Source organism: Malaclemys terrapin, chromosome 6 (assembly GCF_027887155.1).
Source record: "Malaclemys terrapin pileata isolate rMalTer1 chromosome 6, rMalTer1.hap1, whole genome shotgun sequence".
Classification (NCBI taxonomy): Eukaryota; Metazoa; Chordata; order Testudines; family Emydidae; genus Malaclemys; species Malaclemys terrapin.
In genome coordinates, this window is record NC_071510.1 from 110,246,285 (window position 1) to 110,261,381 (window position 15,097).

Sequence of the window (15,097 nt, forward strand, 5' to 3'; positions counted from 1 at the left end):
GCCTGGCTTCCCGCTTTCAGCGCTGCAACCCTGTGCACCACGCTGCAACGCCCAGAGTGGCGTGGGTGCAATTTAACCCATGAATCCATGTTAACACCGTCCCTCAAGAGCACCCATTCATAGCTGTATTATTGAAAACCCTTTCCTGGGGGCATGTCTTCACTACCCACCGGATCGGATCGGTGGGGAGCGATCGATCTATCGGGGATCGATTTATTGCGTCTAGTGTAGACGTGATAAAATCGATCCCTGATCACTCTGCCGTCGACGCCAGAACTCCACCGCAGCGAGAGGCAGAAACGGAGTCGGCGAGGGAGCGGCAGCGGTTGACTTGCCGCCGTCCTCGCAGCCAGGTAAGTCGACCTAAAATACGCAACTTCAGCTACGCTATTCGCGTAGCTGAAGTTGCGTATCTTAGGTCAACTTCCCCCCCCTCCCAGTAGTGTAGACCTAGCCTTAGGGACAGGATGTAATGTCAGTATATCAGATTGACTTCACTGTAAATACTGTATATATAAATATCGCGGAAGGACGGTATAATGGTTACGGCACTACTCAGGGACTTGGTAGACCCAGCTTCAATTCCCTACTCAACCACAGACTTCTGGTATGATCTTGGGCAAGTCAGTCTGTCTGTGCCCCAACTCCCTACCCTTGAAGTAGGGACAGCAGTGTTTCTCTACCACACAGGGGTGTTATGAGGATAAAGTGTGAAGGGCTCAGACTGTAATGTAATGGAGGCAATACAAATAGCTCAGATGGACAGAAAATCACCTGTGAAATGCTGTTGATTCAACATCCCCTCCAGCTATCCTAGTAGCCACACTCCCTTATGTGCCAACACCACTCATTTTTCAGGCCAAGCTGCCACTTCACATTCTCTTCTTCAACAAGAAATGGAGGAGCTGGGACTGTCTAACCCTGCTGCCACCAGGTCTGTTTTATAGTTTCCATCCCTGAAGCCCTCTATAACTGCTTACACCAGCTCCCAGCTGTAAGGGCCAATGGTGAATTTAGCCCTTTCTCTTCCCTACCCCAAACCCAACTTCATTCCAAGCAGTTTGATAATAGTTTATTACTTAAGCTGCCATCATTAAAAGTATGACATCTGCAATTTCTAACATAGAACCCCTCTTAAAAGAATTAAACATTATGGACAGTAGAAAAGCTACTGCCAGAATAGTAGTAATTTCAATTCGTATCTTCTGGTGAAGTGATGACCCACAGAAGCCACCACAAACCTGCCTAGATAGTTGATATAAATCCCAAAAGCATTTTCTTTTGGCTATTTTAGTTTCTGCCTGGGACAGCAAAGAACAAAACACTAAAGCTTTAGATTTATTAGTTCTATTTTTATGCATTTTTGTTTATTGTTATTTCAGGTATCACCACCATGCAACAAGAACCAGAACATACTCTGCTACCAGAATTGATTATAGTGGATATTACTACAGCTGGAGCAAAGATTGTGTCATTAATCTTCACAAAAACCTAGAACTGCCCACAAACTCAACTTCCTGTCCTCTTGGAACTGTTCTCCTTTTAAACACATATGCCCCACCAAATGGGGCTGCGGAAAGGTGCCCAAGTGGGGCTATATCAAACCTGAACAGAGATGTGTTATTAAACCCTTTCATGAAAATTTCCATCAGCAGCACTGTTCACTCTGCTCTTACCCGTTTTACGTAATCAGTTGTTTTTGGGGAAAGCCGACTTCTTTGTTATGTTGATAGGTGCATTCCTGGATTAGGGAAGAGAATGGTACATACACATATCCCCAATATTTTGGGCTCTGAAGGATATACTCTTGCTGTGCATGATGTACAGGTAAATGTTGGCAAGGCACTTTGCTTCTCTGTCAGACAGAATGTCAGGTTCTAAACAAGTCTTGTGTTGTTCTTCTCAAATGCTCTTTCACACCTCTGTTTATGTAGTTGTTGTGCGACTCTTCCATTAGCAAATACAAAAAAGTTCACTTACCTCTCTTTATGAGTGTGTGCCAAAAGCTAAGCCGTTCTAGAGATTTATAAATTCCACCTAATCCGTGTACAGTGTCTGGTCTAGTAATGTACATATAGTTGCTGTTTTAAGCTTTTTAATGCTATTCTGAAACCAGCAGGGAGATGGCACTAAATAAAAGGCCTCAAAACACACAACTGATGATTGGACAATAAATGTTTAAAATTTTTCAGTACAACGGGAGTTTTGCATGCATAATCATTAACCATATTTATATTAGCCATATTATATATTACAGGGTCATGTTTAAATGGAGGAATTATTTAAAAGTAGATTTTTTCAGTGAGAAACTAAAATGATATGACAAGTAACGCAGTACAGCCAAAAAAAAGGAGAGGGGGGAAGGAAAATCCTCTTCACAGGTTTTTGGTAAGAATTAGAAATATGAACTCCAGTGTGGGTCTGACTGGGTTACTAATCTGGTCCATTTTTAATAGTCATCTGTGGGAAATCCTGATCGGATAAGATTCTTTCCAATAAACTGAAACCTTTTAAACTCAACAGAGGGTCCTGTGGCACCTTTAAGACTAACAGAAGTATTGGGAGCATAAGCTTTCGTGGGTAAGAACCTCACTTCTTCAGATGCAAGTGAGGTTCTTACCCACGAAAGCTTATGCTCCCAATACTTCTGTTAGTCTTAAAGGTGCCACAGGACCCTCTGTTGCTTTTTACAGATTCAGACTAACACGGCTACCCCTCTGATACTTTTAAACTCAGTATCCCTTTAAACTGCTACTTTTGCAGTTATGAACTAAATTTATCTTAAAAGTTCATAACAGTAAAAAAGAAAATTATATAGGAAGGACATCATCAGGTTTAAAAAAAAAACTAAAACAAGCAAGTGTCCTTATGCTACTAAGAGTAACTTTGAATGTTAAGAATCTAGCTTACTTTGTATTATTTGCACTATCACTGTACTTTACTTTCTGCATCTTTCAGAGCCTGAACAACGAAAACAGATTAATCAATTTTACTCTCAGATTCTAATGCACTGGCAGAATGTTCTACAATATTTGTTTTGCCAAGACTGCAGGGAAATTTCTTTTAAAAAAAAATTCCATTGGAAAGTAAAGGAAGAAACCATTCCTATTCTGGCCAAATTTAAACTGACAGAGTCAAGGACAAGGTACCTACCAGGCCCATCTTAAAGAATAAAAAACAGGAAGGGGGAGGGTGCACATGCACACAGGTATGTCTGTTTTGGTCACTTTTCTCAAAAGTTACTTTAAACTCAGTCCTCATAACTCCCGTATGTACATGACTGTTTCTGGACAGAGAAAAATTTCACCAATGGAGTTGCGAACACCAGAAGAGAGAGGTTTATACCTTTAATGAAAATGCTGACAATTTTAACTACAGCTTCGAATGAGATATTTTACAAGGACATTAGCGAGGTATTTTATTATTTGCAATAAAGCTATGCAGGTTCCTATCAAGAGAATTAGAACCTCTTCTGTTAAGCAGTCCCAGCATCCTTTGCTACACAACTGGTAAAAATCCCATATGAGGGTTAAAAAGGGGAAAGGATTAAGCATTATTTACAGAAACTTAGAGCAAGAGCTTCAGCAACATAACAACAAAAAAGGTGACACACACACACACACACACACACACACACACACACATACATACATATATGTACAGAACGAATTCCACTAGGAGATCTTTCCCCAAACCCGGTCTGTGAGACAGAGATACCTTGGCAGGGGAGGAGCTCCTTCGGGAGAGAAATCCATAGATGCTGACTGCTACCCCTTAAAGTTTACTAAAGCTGGGCTATTATTACTCACACATGAGCTGCAGCTGTCAACTCTCCAAAGCCCTGATGCGACCCACCACAGGAGAGAGACTAGAGTAAAAAAAGTTGCAGTTGAGTCACTGGCTGTGCACGGCCCTCTGGATCCTCTTCAAATCCAGACGCACTGCGGTGGGGGAAAAAACCTAACTTTCTGCTAAAGGAAACGCACTATCAGCAGCTTCTGGTGGGAGGGGAGCAGAGAGAATCTCCCCCTGCTCCAGAGAGCAGAAAGCCCAACGCGGCGACACACACCGCCTGCAAACTCTTCCCTCTCCTTAAGGAAACTTGTTCCTCCACCGCTCCGCAGAGAGGAGGCCTCCCACTCACTCAGTGGAGGCAGAGCCCCGAGCCCTGGAAATCACAGGCTGAATCACAATAAAGGAGAGCGGCTATGAAATCCTTGCTTGCTACCACTGCCTCCCTCCCGCCACACGCTGTCCCGTTCCTCCCTCCCGGTCTCTCCAAACTTCAGGGCTCCAGGAGCACGGGAGGAGAGACGGAAGCAACAAGGGTCCAGCCTGGAGAGCTCCCCTGCCTCTGTCTCGCCCATTCATTCCCTCCATCCCTCCTTCCAGCGAGCGTGCATTTCTCCCCTCCATAGGCACCGCATTCCTGCCCCACTTTTCCTAGAGACCCCAGAAGCAGGCTCCCCACTTCGCCTCCTCCTTCCCCTCCCCGTTCTCTCTGGGCTGAGCCATGCACACAATGCCCCTATTCATAGCCTCCTCCCCAGCCACTCTGCTCCCTAAATTCCCAATAACAAAAGGAAGGGGTGGGAACAGGACACAATAAAAAAAGAGAGAGAGCTCTGGATAAATAGATGCCAACTTCTGTGAGGACACTCACCCCATGGAGGCTCCTTGCCCTGCTGCCGCCGGCGGCTCCGGAGCTGCACACGCTCAGCGCCCGACACGCTGGCCGGGGAGAGGAAAGCGGAGCAGCAGCTGCCCTGGGAAAGTTTCCTGTTGGTGGTGATCAGCGCGAGCCACACACACGGCGCGAGCGCCCAGCTCCCAACGTTCCGACTGCTCGGGGAGGGGCAGGAGGAGGAGGAGGGAGGGGAATTACATCACTCTGAGCCCACGTGACCGTAGCGTTCCTGCCCCCGTTGAGGTGAGTGGGGGACAGCTCGGCGCCGGGCTGGGGCTTGAGCCCGACATTCTGTGAGTCACGTGGCAGGCGGGGATGCTCCCCTCCGAGCTGGTGCTGCCGCAGGTCGCTGCTCTGTAGCGCCCCCAGCGGTGGCGGCGGCGGCGGCTGCAGTTCCCGTCCCCAGCCGCTCACTACCCTGGAGAAGCCAGGGCGTGCGTCCAGGGTCTGGGGGAGGAGAGGCAGGGGGCGGATGAAGGAAGGGGGCAGGCAGGGCTTCCCAGATGGGGGGCAATTTGCCCTGGGCCCCACAGGGGCCCCCACGAGAATATAGTATTCTATAGTATTGCAACTTTTTTTGCAAGGGGCTCTGAAATTGTTTTGCCCCAGGCCCCCTGAATCCTCTGGGCAGCCCTGGGGGCAGGAGGTAGAAAGAGATGGGAAGGATGGGGGAAAAGGAAGGAACGGGGAGACTGGGTGGGCAATTTCTGTGTGGGGGGGGATGGGAGGAGGGTGCTGAGCGCCATTTAATCAACCTGTAAACCCTGTATGTGAGGGGAACCATTTCAAGCCAACACCCCTAGTTCCAGTTTGTGTGTGGGTGTGGTTCAGCAAGGGGAGAGGGGTGAGACCCAGAGAGGTGGGTGGGGTAGGGAAGGGTTAGACCTGGAGGGGCTGGATGGAGCTGGGAGGAGCTAAACCCTTCCACCTTCCTGGCTTGTGGCTCCAGGTTAGACTAGCCCAAGGATGGGCACAAGGAGGGACCAGAGCCACTGGACGTGGAAGATGAGCCACATCATGAGGCACTTTGCTGATGAAAAATTCCTAACCTGCTTTCCCTCTCTAGCTGTGCCTGGCACTTCCCAGAAGCCTCTCATTGGCAGCAGCCCTCGGACCCTTTCTACCACTTAGATTGTAAACTCTTTGGGACAGAGACTAGGGCAGCGGTTCTCAAACTGGGGGTCAGGACCCCTGAGGGGGTCGCGAGGTTATTACATGGGGGGGTCGCGAGCTGTCAGCCTCCACCCCAAATCCCACTTTGCCTCCAGCATTTATAATGGTGTTAAATATATTTAAAAGTGTTTTTAATTTATAAGGGGGGGTCGAACTCAGAGGCTTGCTGTGTGAAAGAGGTCACCAGTAAAAAAGTTTGAGAGCCAGTGGACTAGGGTGACCAGATAGCAACTGTGAAAAATCAGGATGGGGATGGGTGGGCAATAGGCACCCATTTTATAGGGACAGTCCTGATATTTGGGGCTTTTTCTTATATAGGCTCCTATTACCCCCGCACCTCCTGTCCGATTTTTCACACTTGCTGTCTGGTCTCCCTACTAATGGCTGTCATTGACTGGTCATTTGATCTATAGACAGGGGTACACATACCCTTTGGGGTATGCAGAGGTCTTCCAGGGGATACATCAACTCATCTAGATATTTGCCTAGTTTTATAATGGCCTACATAAAAAGCCATAGCAAAGTCAGTACAAACTAAAATTTCATGCAATGATTTGTTTATACTGCTCTTTATACTATATTCTGAAATTTAAGTACAATATTTATATTCCAACTGATTTATTTTATAATTATATGGTAAAAATGAGAAAGTAAGCAATTTTTCAGTAATAGTGTGCTGTGACACTTTCGTATTTTTACATCTGATTTTGTAAGCAAGTACTTTTTAAGTGAGGTGAAACTTGGGCCTTGTCTACACTACGAGAGTAGTTCGATTTTACTTAAATCGAATTTTTGGAATCGATATTGCAAAGTCGAACGTGTGTGTCCACACTAAGGACAGTAATTCGACTTTGTGAGTCCACACTAACGGGGAAAGCGTCGACATTGGAAGTGGTGCACTGTGGTCAGCTATCCCACAGTTCCCGGAGTCCCCGCTGCCCATTGGAATTCTGGGTGGAGCCGCAAATGCCTTCTAGGTAAAAAAAAGGTGTCCAGGGTGCTTTTGGGTAACTGTCGTCATCCGTCCATCACTCCCGCCCTCCCTCCCTGAAAGCGCCGGCGGGAAATCAGTTCGCGCACTTTTCTAGTCAGTGACAGCGCGGACGCCACAGCACTGCGAGCATGGAGCCTGCTGCAACCATCACTGCAGTTGTGGCCGCTCTCAACGCCTCGCAACTTATCATACACCTTTCCCTGAGGCAGATGCAGAAAAGTCAGGCGAGGAGGCTACGTCAACGCGGTGATGGCCTGAAGTCTGAGAGTAGCACAGACCTCTCAGAAAGCAGGGGACCCAGCGCCGAGAACATCACGGTGGCAATGGGTCATGTTGATGCCGTCGAAAGGAGATTCTGGGCACGGGAAACAAGCACTGAGTGGTGGGACCGCATAGTGCTGCAGGTCTGGGATGAATCCCAGTGGCTGCGAAACTTTCGCATGCGGAAGGGAACTTTCCTGGAACTTTGTGAGTTGCTGTCCCCTGCCCTGAAGCGCAATGACACCCGGATGCGAGCAGCCCTGACTGTCCAGAAGCGAGTGGCCATAGCCCTGTGGAAGCTTGCAACGCCAGACAGCTACCGGTCAGTCGCGAACCAGTTTGGGGTGGGCAAATCTACCGTGGGGGTTGTTGTGATGCAAGTAGCCAAGGCAATCGTTGATGTACTGCTGCCAAAGGTAGTCACCCTGGGAAACGTGGAGGCGATCATAGATGGCTTCGCAGCGATGGGATTCCCAAACTGCGGTGGGGCCATAGATGGAACTCACATCCCTATCCTGGCACCGGAACACCAGGCCAGCCAGTACATTAACAGAAAGGGCTACTTTTCCATGGTGCTGCAAGCACTGGTGGACCACAGGGGACGTTTTACCAACATCTACGTGGGATGGCCGGGCAAGGTTCATGACGCTCGTGTTTTCAGGAACTCTGGTCTGTTTAGACGGCTGCAGCAAGGTATTTACTTCCCGGACCACAAAATAACTCTTGGGGATGTGGAGATGCCTATAGTCATCCTCGGGGACCCAGCCTACCCGCTAATGCCCTGGCTCATGAAGCCCTATACTGGCGCCCTGGACACTGAAAAAGAACTCTTCAACTACCGGCTGAGCAAGTGCAGAATGGTGGTGGAGTGTGCTTTTGGCCGTCTCAAGGGGAGATGGAGAAGCTTACTGACTCGCTGTGATCTCAGCGAAACCAATATCCCCATTGTTATTGCAGCTTGCTGTGTGCTCCACAATCTCTGTGAGAGCAAGGGGGAGACCTTTATGGCGGGGTGGGAGGTTGAGGAAAATAGCCTGGCTGCTGATTACTCACAGCCAGACAGCCGGGCGATTAGAAGAGACCAGCGGGAAGCGCTGTGCATCCGGGAGGCTTTGAAAGCAAAGTTCCTGAGTGAGCAGGGTAACCTGTGACTTTAAAGTTTGTGTATTGAGAAGCTAAACCTGCCCCCATTTCTTTGCCCAGTTAATGTTGACTATCCTATCCAGTTACATACCCCCTTCACCCCACTTCCAACACACGTTTCAAAATAAAAATAGTTCTACTTTGTTAAAGCACACCGTTTTCTTTAATACTGTATTCGCGGGAATTTTTTAAAACTGGGACGCAGACTGTGGTGCGGAGCGGGTGTACTGTAGTGGCGCGAATGCAGCTTCTAAACTCAAGGATTGACAGGCTCCGCTGCGGTGGGATGGTTGTTTCAACGGAGCCTGTCACCCCTCCTGATAGGGACTGTGTGTATGGGGGGGTCTATGTGACTTTGTGGCAGGGGGAGGACGGTTACAGATCCCCTGCTGTGTGGCTCTGTGATCCTGCCTAAGGACCGCCGCTTAAGATCTGTAACTGCCCTCCCCTGCCACAAAGTCACAGAGCAACCCACCCCCCCACCACATAACATGAAAACAACCTCCCAGACTAACCAGGGTAACTAGTCACTGCATCACTGCACTATGTATGTGCCCTGCTGCTGTGCCTGCCCCCGACTATATACCCTGCCAAAGGTGACTGTCCTGTCGAATTACCAACCCCCTATCCCCCCCTCCTGCAAAAGAACATGATGGAAACAGTAGTTAACAGAAACGTATTTTTTATTATCAACCAAACATGGAACTGGGAAAGTGAATCTTGGACGGGGGCTTGTGTCAGGCGGGAAGGAAAGAACTTGTCAAATTTTGGGGAATGAGAGCCTTCTGCTGCTCGAGCTCTCTGCAGGGGTGGAGTGAGAGTTAGCAGGGACTCTGCCGCCTCTCCTTCTGTGCACTTTGGGTGAGGGGAGTATGGGACTTGGTGGCGGGGGAGGGCGGTTAGAGATGGACTGCAGCGGGGCTCTGTCCTCCTGCCTCCGTTCCTGCAGAACATCCACAAGGCGCCGGAGCGTGTCCGTTTGCTCCCTCATTAGTCCAAGCAGGGTTTGAGTCGCCTGCTGGTCTTCCTGACGCCACCTCTCCTCCCGATCCATGTTGGCTTGGTGCATTCGGGTCAAGTTCTCCCGCCACTGGGTCTGCTGTGCTGCCTGGGCTCTGGAGCAGGCTATAAGCTCCGAGAACATGTCCTCCCGTGTCCTCTTCTTCTTATGCCTAATCCGCGCTAGCCTCTGGGAGTGTGATGACAGGCTAGGTTGTGAGACAGTCGCAGATGGGGCTGTGGGAATGGGAAAAAGGGAGTGAATTCCTCAGAAAGATAAATGTAGTTGTGAACAAAGAACATAGTCTTTCTCTGTTAACAAGACCATGCACAGCACCTCTCACATGCGCACTCAGCACAAGGTCGAATTCTCGGCCTTCGCATTCAGTGCCTGGGGTCTTCTACAGCACATTTGAGAAGCCTCTCAGGAGAACGGAATTTCTGTTGCAGGCAGACATGGTAAGCCGTAGACTTGTGGCAGCTTAAAACTTTAATATTAGCAATGGCCTCATTTCACATTGAAATCAATGTCGGTCCCTGCTGCCAGCAATTCGGCAAGCAGGAAGTCTGCTCCTGTCCCACACCCTCGCGGCTGTCCCCGGGAACGATCCCTTTCGGCTGCCCCTCTCCCGCCTCCACCGCGTGGCTGCAAACCAGCGGTTACAGTTCTGTAAAGGAACGGCAAAGCAGTCCCAACACTAACATTCCCCTACCTCATTCAAAGCAGGTCATCATGAGCGACATCACCCTCATGAGGATCTCTGACAGCGAGAAAGAGAGAATGCTCCGGGAAAGCCTGCAAAGACCAGGGCCGTATGCCGCCATGCTGTGCAGAGCAATGATTCCAGAGTACTTGATAGTCTCGTGGCGTGGCAACGTGTCCTACTACGGAGGACCCAATAAGGCCGCTCTCCCCAAGAACCTAATGCAGCGGATTTCCAATTACCTCCAGGAGAGCTTCCTCGAGATGTCACAGGAGGATTTCTGCTCCATCCCCGGACATATAGACCGCATTTTACTGTAGCTGCTGTAGCAGTGACTAACCAGTAGAGCGGCTTGGGCAGGACAATCATGCAAAACCGGACATTGCTAGATTTTTTTTCAATAGTTGCACTGCCCATGACTGAACCGTTAAGCTAATCAAACTAATCATGAGAAACCCATTTTTTAAATTGTTAATATTCCTGTTCTGTTACAAATAAATGTTTAGATTTTTACAACACTTACTGGCTGATCCTTCCCCAGATTCTGTGTCCGGGGTAACGGCTGGGGAGGGTTGGTAGGGGATCTCTGTAAGGGTGATGAAGAGATCCTGGCTGTCGGGGAAATCAGCGTTGTGAGCGCTGTCGACTGCCTCGTCCTCCTCATCTCCTTCCTCATCTTCCCCGTCCGCTAACATGTCCGAGGATCCAGCCGTGGACACTATCCCATCCTCAGAGTCCACGGTCACTGGTGGGGTAGTGGTGGCGGCCGCACCGAGGATGGAATGCAGTGCCTCGTAGAAACGGGATGTCTGGGGATGGGATCCGGAGCGTCCGTTTGCCTCTTTGGTCTTCTGGTAGCCTTGTCTCAGCTCCTTGATTTTCACGCGGCACTGCGTTACATCCCGGCTGTATCCTCTCTCTGCCATGTCTTTAGAGATCTTCTCGTAGATCTTTGCATTCCGTCTTTTGGATCGCAGCTCGGAAAGCACGGACTCATCGCCCCACACAGCGATGAGATCCAAGACTTCCCGATCAGTCCATGCTGGGGCCCTCTTTCTATTCTGAGATTGCACGGCCATCACTGCTGGAGAGCTCTGCATCGTTGCCAGTGCTGCTGAGCTCGCCACGATGTCCAGACAGGAAATGAGATTCAAACTGGCCAGACAGGAAAAGGAATTCAAATTCAAATTTTCCCGGGGCTTTTCCTGTGTGGCAGTTCAGAGCATCCGAGCTCGTACTGCTGTCCAGAGCGTCAACAGAGTGGTGCACTGTGGGATAGCTCCCGGAGCTATTAGCGTCGATTTCCATCCACACCTAGCGTAATTCGACATGGCCATGTCGAATTTAGCGCTACTCCCCTTGTCGGGGAGGAGTACAGAAGTCGAATTAAAGAGACCTCTATGTCGAACTAAATACCTTTGCGGTGTGGACGGGTGCAGGGTTAATTCGATGTAACGGCGCTAACTTCGACATAAACGCCTAGTGTAGACCAGGCCTTGGAGTATGCAAGACAAAACTGACTCCTGAATGGGGTACAGTAGTCTGGAAAGGTTGAGAGTCACCATTATAGACAATTGCAGAGGTAGTGGAAGCGGCTGGCTGTGCTAACCAGAAGCCATGACCTCTGTTTGCCCAACTTTCCCTACTTCTGATTTTCACCAAAATCAACAGGTTTCTTCCCACTGATGCCTAAAACATACCCTGAAATGTTGGAATTGATCTGATGTGGTGAGAAATGCCATCAAGTTGGGTGTAGGGCCTTGCTTCACTTGGCCAAAAATACTACATATATCCCATATAATATTTCATATTATTGGGGACCATCCCGATATGAAGGGCTTTGTCTTATATAGGACCCTATTACACCCCCACCCTGCCCCGTCCCGATTTTTCACACTTGCTATCTGGTCACCCTACATATATGCAACGTGGCTGACTTAACAATGGTTTAGGAATCTTGTGCCTGATTTGTGGAACAATCTAATGCCAGTGAAACTCCAGTGTAACCCATGGATTTAGTTACCCTAGCATAAAAGTGATGTAATAAAGTGGAGAATCAGGCCTCTTAAGTTTTGAATTTTTGAACTATAGTTAATTTACACTCTCAATCATAATGCTAATTGTTATAAGGTTGAGTTTTGGGGGGCATGTGAACCAGTAGCATGTCATACATTTAGTCTCCAACAAATTCTGACTCCATTATTGTATAATTTTCAACCTTTGGTGAATATAATACTAATTAGATCAGGGTGAAATACTGTTCATCGTCTCAAAAATTTGTAGTTGAGGATAACTCTCTTTAAAACTTTGTTCCCACGGTTTGTATAAAATTGTAAAATCATCTTAATTTGTTTTATAGAGCCTGACTGCACTCTAGGTTAGATTTATTTTATGCAAAACAGTGCTTTCATCTATTCCCCTGCAAGTTCCCCTTTGGGTGCCCAAAAAATAGTTGCTGCCACTTTCTGAACCTCATTCTGTTAAAAATCATCCTCTTCTTTCATTTAAAAAAAATCACTAAGGGGTTATATCCAGGTTCCCATGCCCCTCTCTAGGAATCAGGCCGTGCTCACGGGAGTTACCATTCCTCCCAGGCTGCAGAGAGATAGCAGAATTATTTTTGGTTGCTACTGGAGTGCCCACTCCTCCCCTCCCCCCATACATACACACACAGGGGCTTTTGGCATTCAAACTGTGTAGTCATGGATCCCATAGTCATGTCCCCAGTTCAAGACCTTCCTTTGTACTGCTGCATATGAACGGGAGAGAGCATGAGGTTGCAAATCAGGAAACCTAGATCTTATTCTTGGGTCTGTCTCTGACCCGCTATGGGATCTTGGGCAAGTCACTTCAGCTGTCAGTGCCTCAGTTTTCCCATCTGTAAAATGAAGGAAATGATATTAACTTTCCTTTATAAAGCCCTTTGAGATCTATGGATTATAAGCACTATAGAAGAGCTAATAGTAATTGTTATAGCGAGTAGGTAGATTCTAGTCTACCAGCATGAAGGAGCCACAAAGCTGATATATACCTGTGATGTGGACTGCACCCCACACAAGGCCTGAAGATAGCTAGGTGGGCTGATTAACTGCCTAAGCTGCACCTGGAAGAAGAGACAAGGAGCAAGGACAAATTAGAGATGAAGCTCAGCTGGACAGGAAAAGGAGGGGCCTGTATAAGGCCCAGTAGCGGAGCGTATAAGAGGGTAGTAGGGTGAAAAATAGTAGTCACGCTCAGAGTGAGAGAGGGTAAGGTAGGAAATATCTCAGAGACACAGCAGTAATGTTAAGTACTGTGTAGACCTTGACTGCTTGTTGTAGAGTCCCTGGGCTAGAACCCAGTATAGAGGGTGGCAGGGCCGGCTCCAGGCACCAGCTTAACAAGCAGGTGCTTGGGGCGGCCAAGGGAGAGGAGCGGAAATTCGGGGGCGGCAGGTCCCTCACTCCCTCTAGGAGCGAAGGACCTGCCGCTGAACTGCTGCCGCCGATCGCGGCTTTTTTTTTTTTTGCTTGGGGCGGCAGAAATGCTGGAGCCGGAGGGTGGGCCTGGGCTCCCCTACCAGTAGGGTTACCATACGTCCGGATTTTTCCCGGACATGTCCGGCTTTTTGGGCCTCAAATCCCCGTCCGGGGGGAAATCCCAAAAAGACGAACATGTCCGGGAAAATAGGGAGGTGCTGGGCTGGGGGCCGGGCCGGGGCCGGCAGTGCTGGGCCGGGGGTGCTCAGCCGGGGGCTGGCCCGTGGCCCGGGGGTGCGGGGCCGGGCCAGGGCCGGCGGTGCGGGCCGGCAGTGCTGGGTCGGCGGTGCGGGCCGGCAGTGCTGGGCCGGAGGCCGGGCCGGGGGCCGGCAGTGCTGGGCCGGAGGCCGGGCTGGGGCCGGGCCGGGGGCCGGCGGTGCTGAGCCGGGGGCCGGCGGTGCTGGCCTGGGGGTGCTCGGCCAGGGGCTGGCCCAGGGCCGGCACCCCAGGGTCCAAGCCGAGCCGGGCTGGGGCCGGGGCCGGCCGCCGGAGGGAGCCTCTCGGTTGGCGGGGGCAGACTGGGCCGCGCCTCCTCCCCCCAACTTACCTGCTGCCTGCTTCAGGAGTTGGGGTGGGGGTCTTTGGGGAAGGGGTGGAGTTGGGGCGGGGATGTGGGCGGGGCTGGGGGCAGGGCCGGGGCCCTGTGGAGTGTTCTCTTTTTGGACACTCAAAATATGGTAACCCTACCTACCAGCCACTGGGAAAGTAGCAATAATATTAAGGGGCAGTGAAATGGAAGACTGCATAAGACAGGGAAGACAGGGAATCCCAAAAGACTTTTATACATGCACCTCTTCCCCCCCCCCCAAAGGGGAAGATTACACTGATTAGGCCAGAGGGCCAAGCTGTGACATGGGAGCAGTCGAGTCCTGAGAGAGACTGCGTGATGGAGTACAACTGCAGGAAGGGGTGTTGGCCTGGCAAAGCTAATCCCCAGATGCATCCCCAAGGAGGTGCTCCAGCAGTTTAAGTAGAGAACCCTGTGACAATACCCTTTGCATAGGTAGCTTCCTTTAGCAATATAGGGCTGTATGACATCCCTCCTCTCAGCCCTTTGCACAGATGGCATTCTAGGGGATGGTAAAGGAAGAGGACATTCTCTTGCACTCTCAAGTCCTGTAGAGAGCATTGGGGGGTCATTGTCGCTAAGTATAAGTTAGAGCACCCTTGAGGTTGCTGTAAATTATGCTAGAACCACACAGGCCCCAAGAACAGGGAGATGTGGACGGGTGACTTGCATTATGTTGACAGGTTATTCTAACTAGCCTTTTCTGGTGTTTAGGTTTTTTCGCAGCTTCTGCCTTGGATTCTATTTCACATTACAGACGCTCTCCGGGTTACGCAAGACCCAATTTACACCAATTTGCATTTACTGAAAAAGTTCCATAAGCCAGAAATAGGATTTTCGAGTTGCGGAAATTTTTGCATAACGTATGGGTATACGTTTCTGAGTTACGCAAAATTCAAGTTACACAAGGTTTTCGGAATGCATAAGTCGGGAGGCGTCTATACACAAAAAGCAGATTGTGTCTGCTCCCAGAGACTGTGTGCAAAGTAAAGCAGAATCTTGCACTTCTTAATCTTCCCATAGTTCAAGATCCTTAAACTTTGTTTCATA

At 49.5% G+C, this 15,097-nt stretch overlaps 1 protein-coding gene across 3 annotated transcripts in view; it reads right to left on the bottom strand.

The window, feature by feature from the left end:
* RAI14 (retinoic acid induced 14) overlaps positions 1-4,976 on the bottom strand; it is a 130,206-nt gene extending 125,230 nt beyond the window's left edge. The window contains exon 1 of one of the 3 annotated variants that reach the window (XM_054032257.1): positions 4,664-4,976. The gene's annotated coding sequence lies outside the window, so the exon portion shown is untranslated. Of the gene's footprint in view, positions 1-3,809; positions 4,353-4,663 lie in introns of those variants that run through there. The other 2 variants (XM_054032259.1, XM_054032258.1) reach the window with 2 other exon arrangements.
* Positions 4,977-15,097: the final 10,121 nt, after the last annotated feature.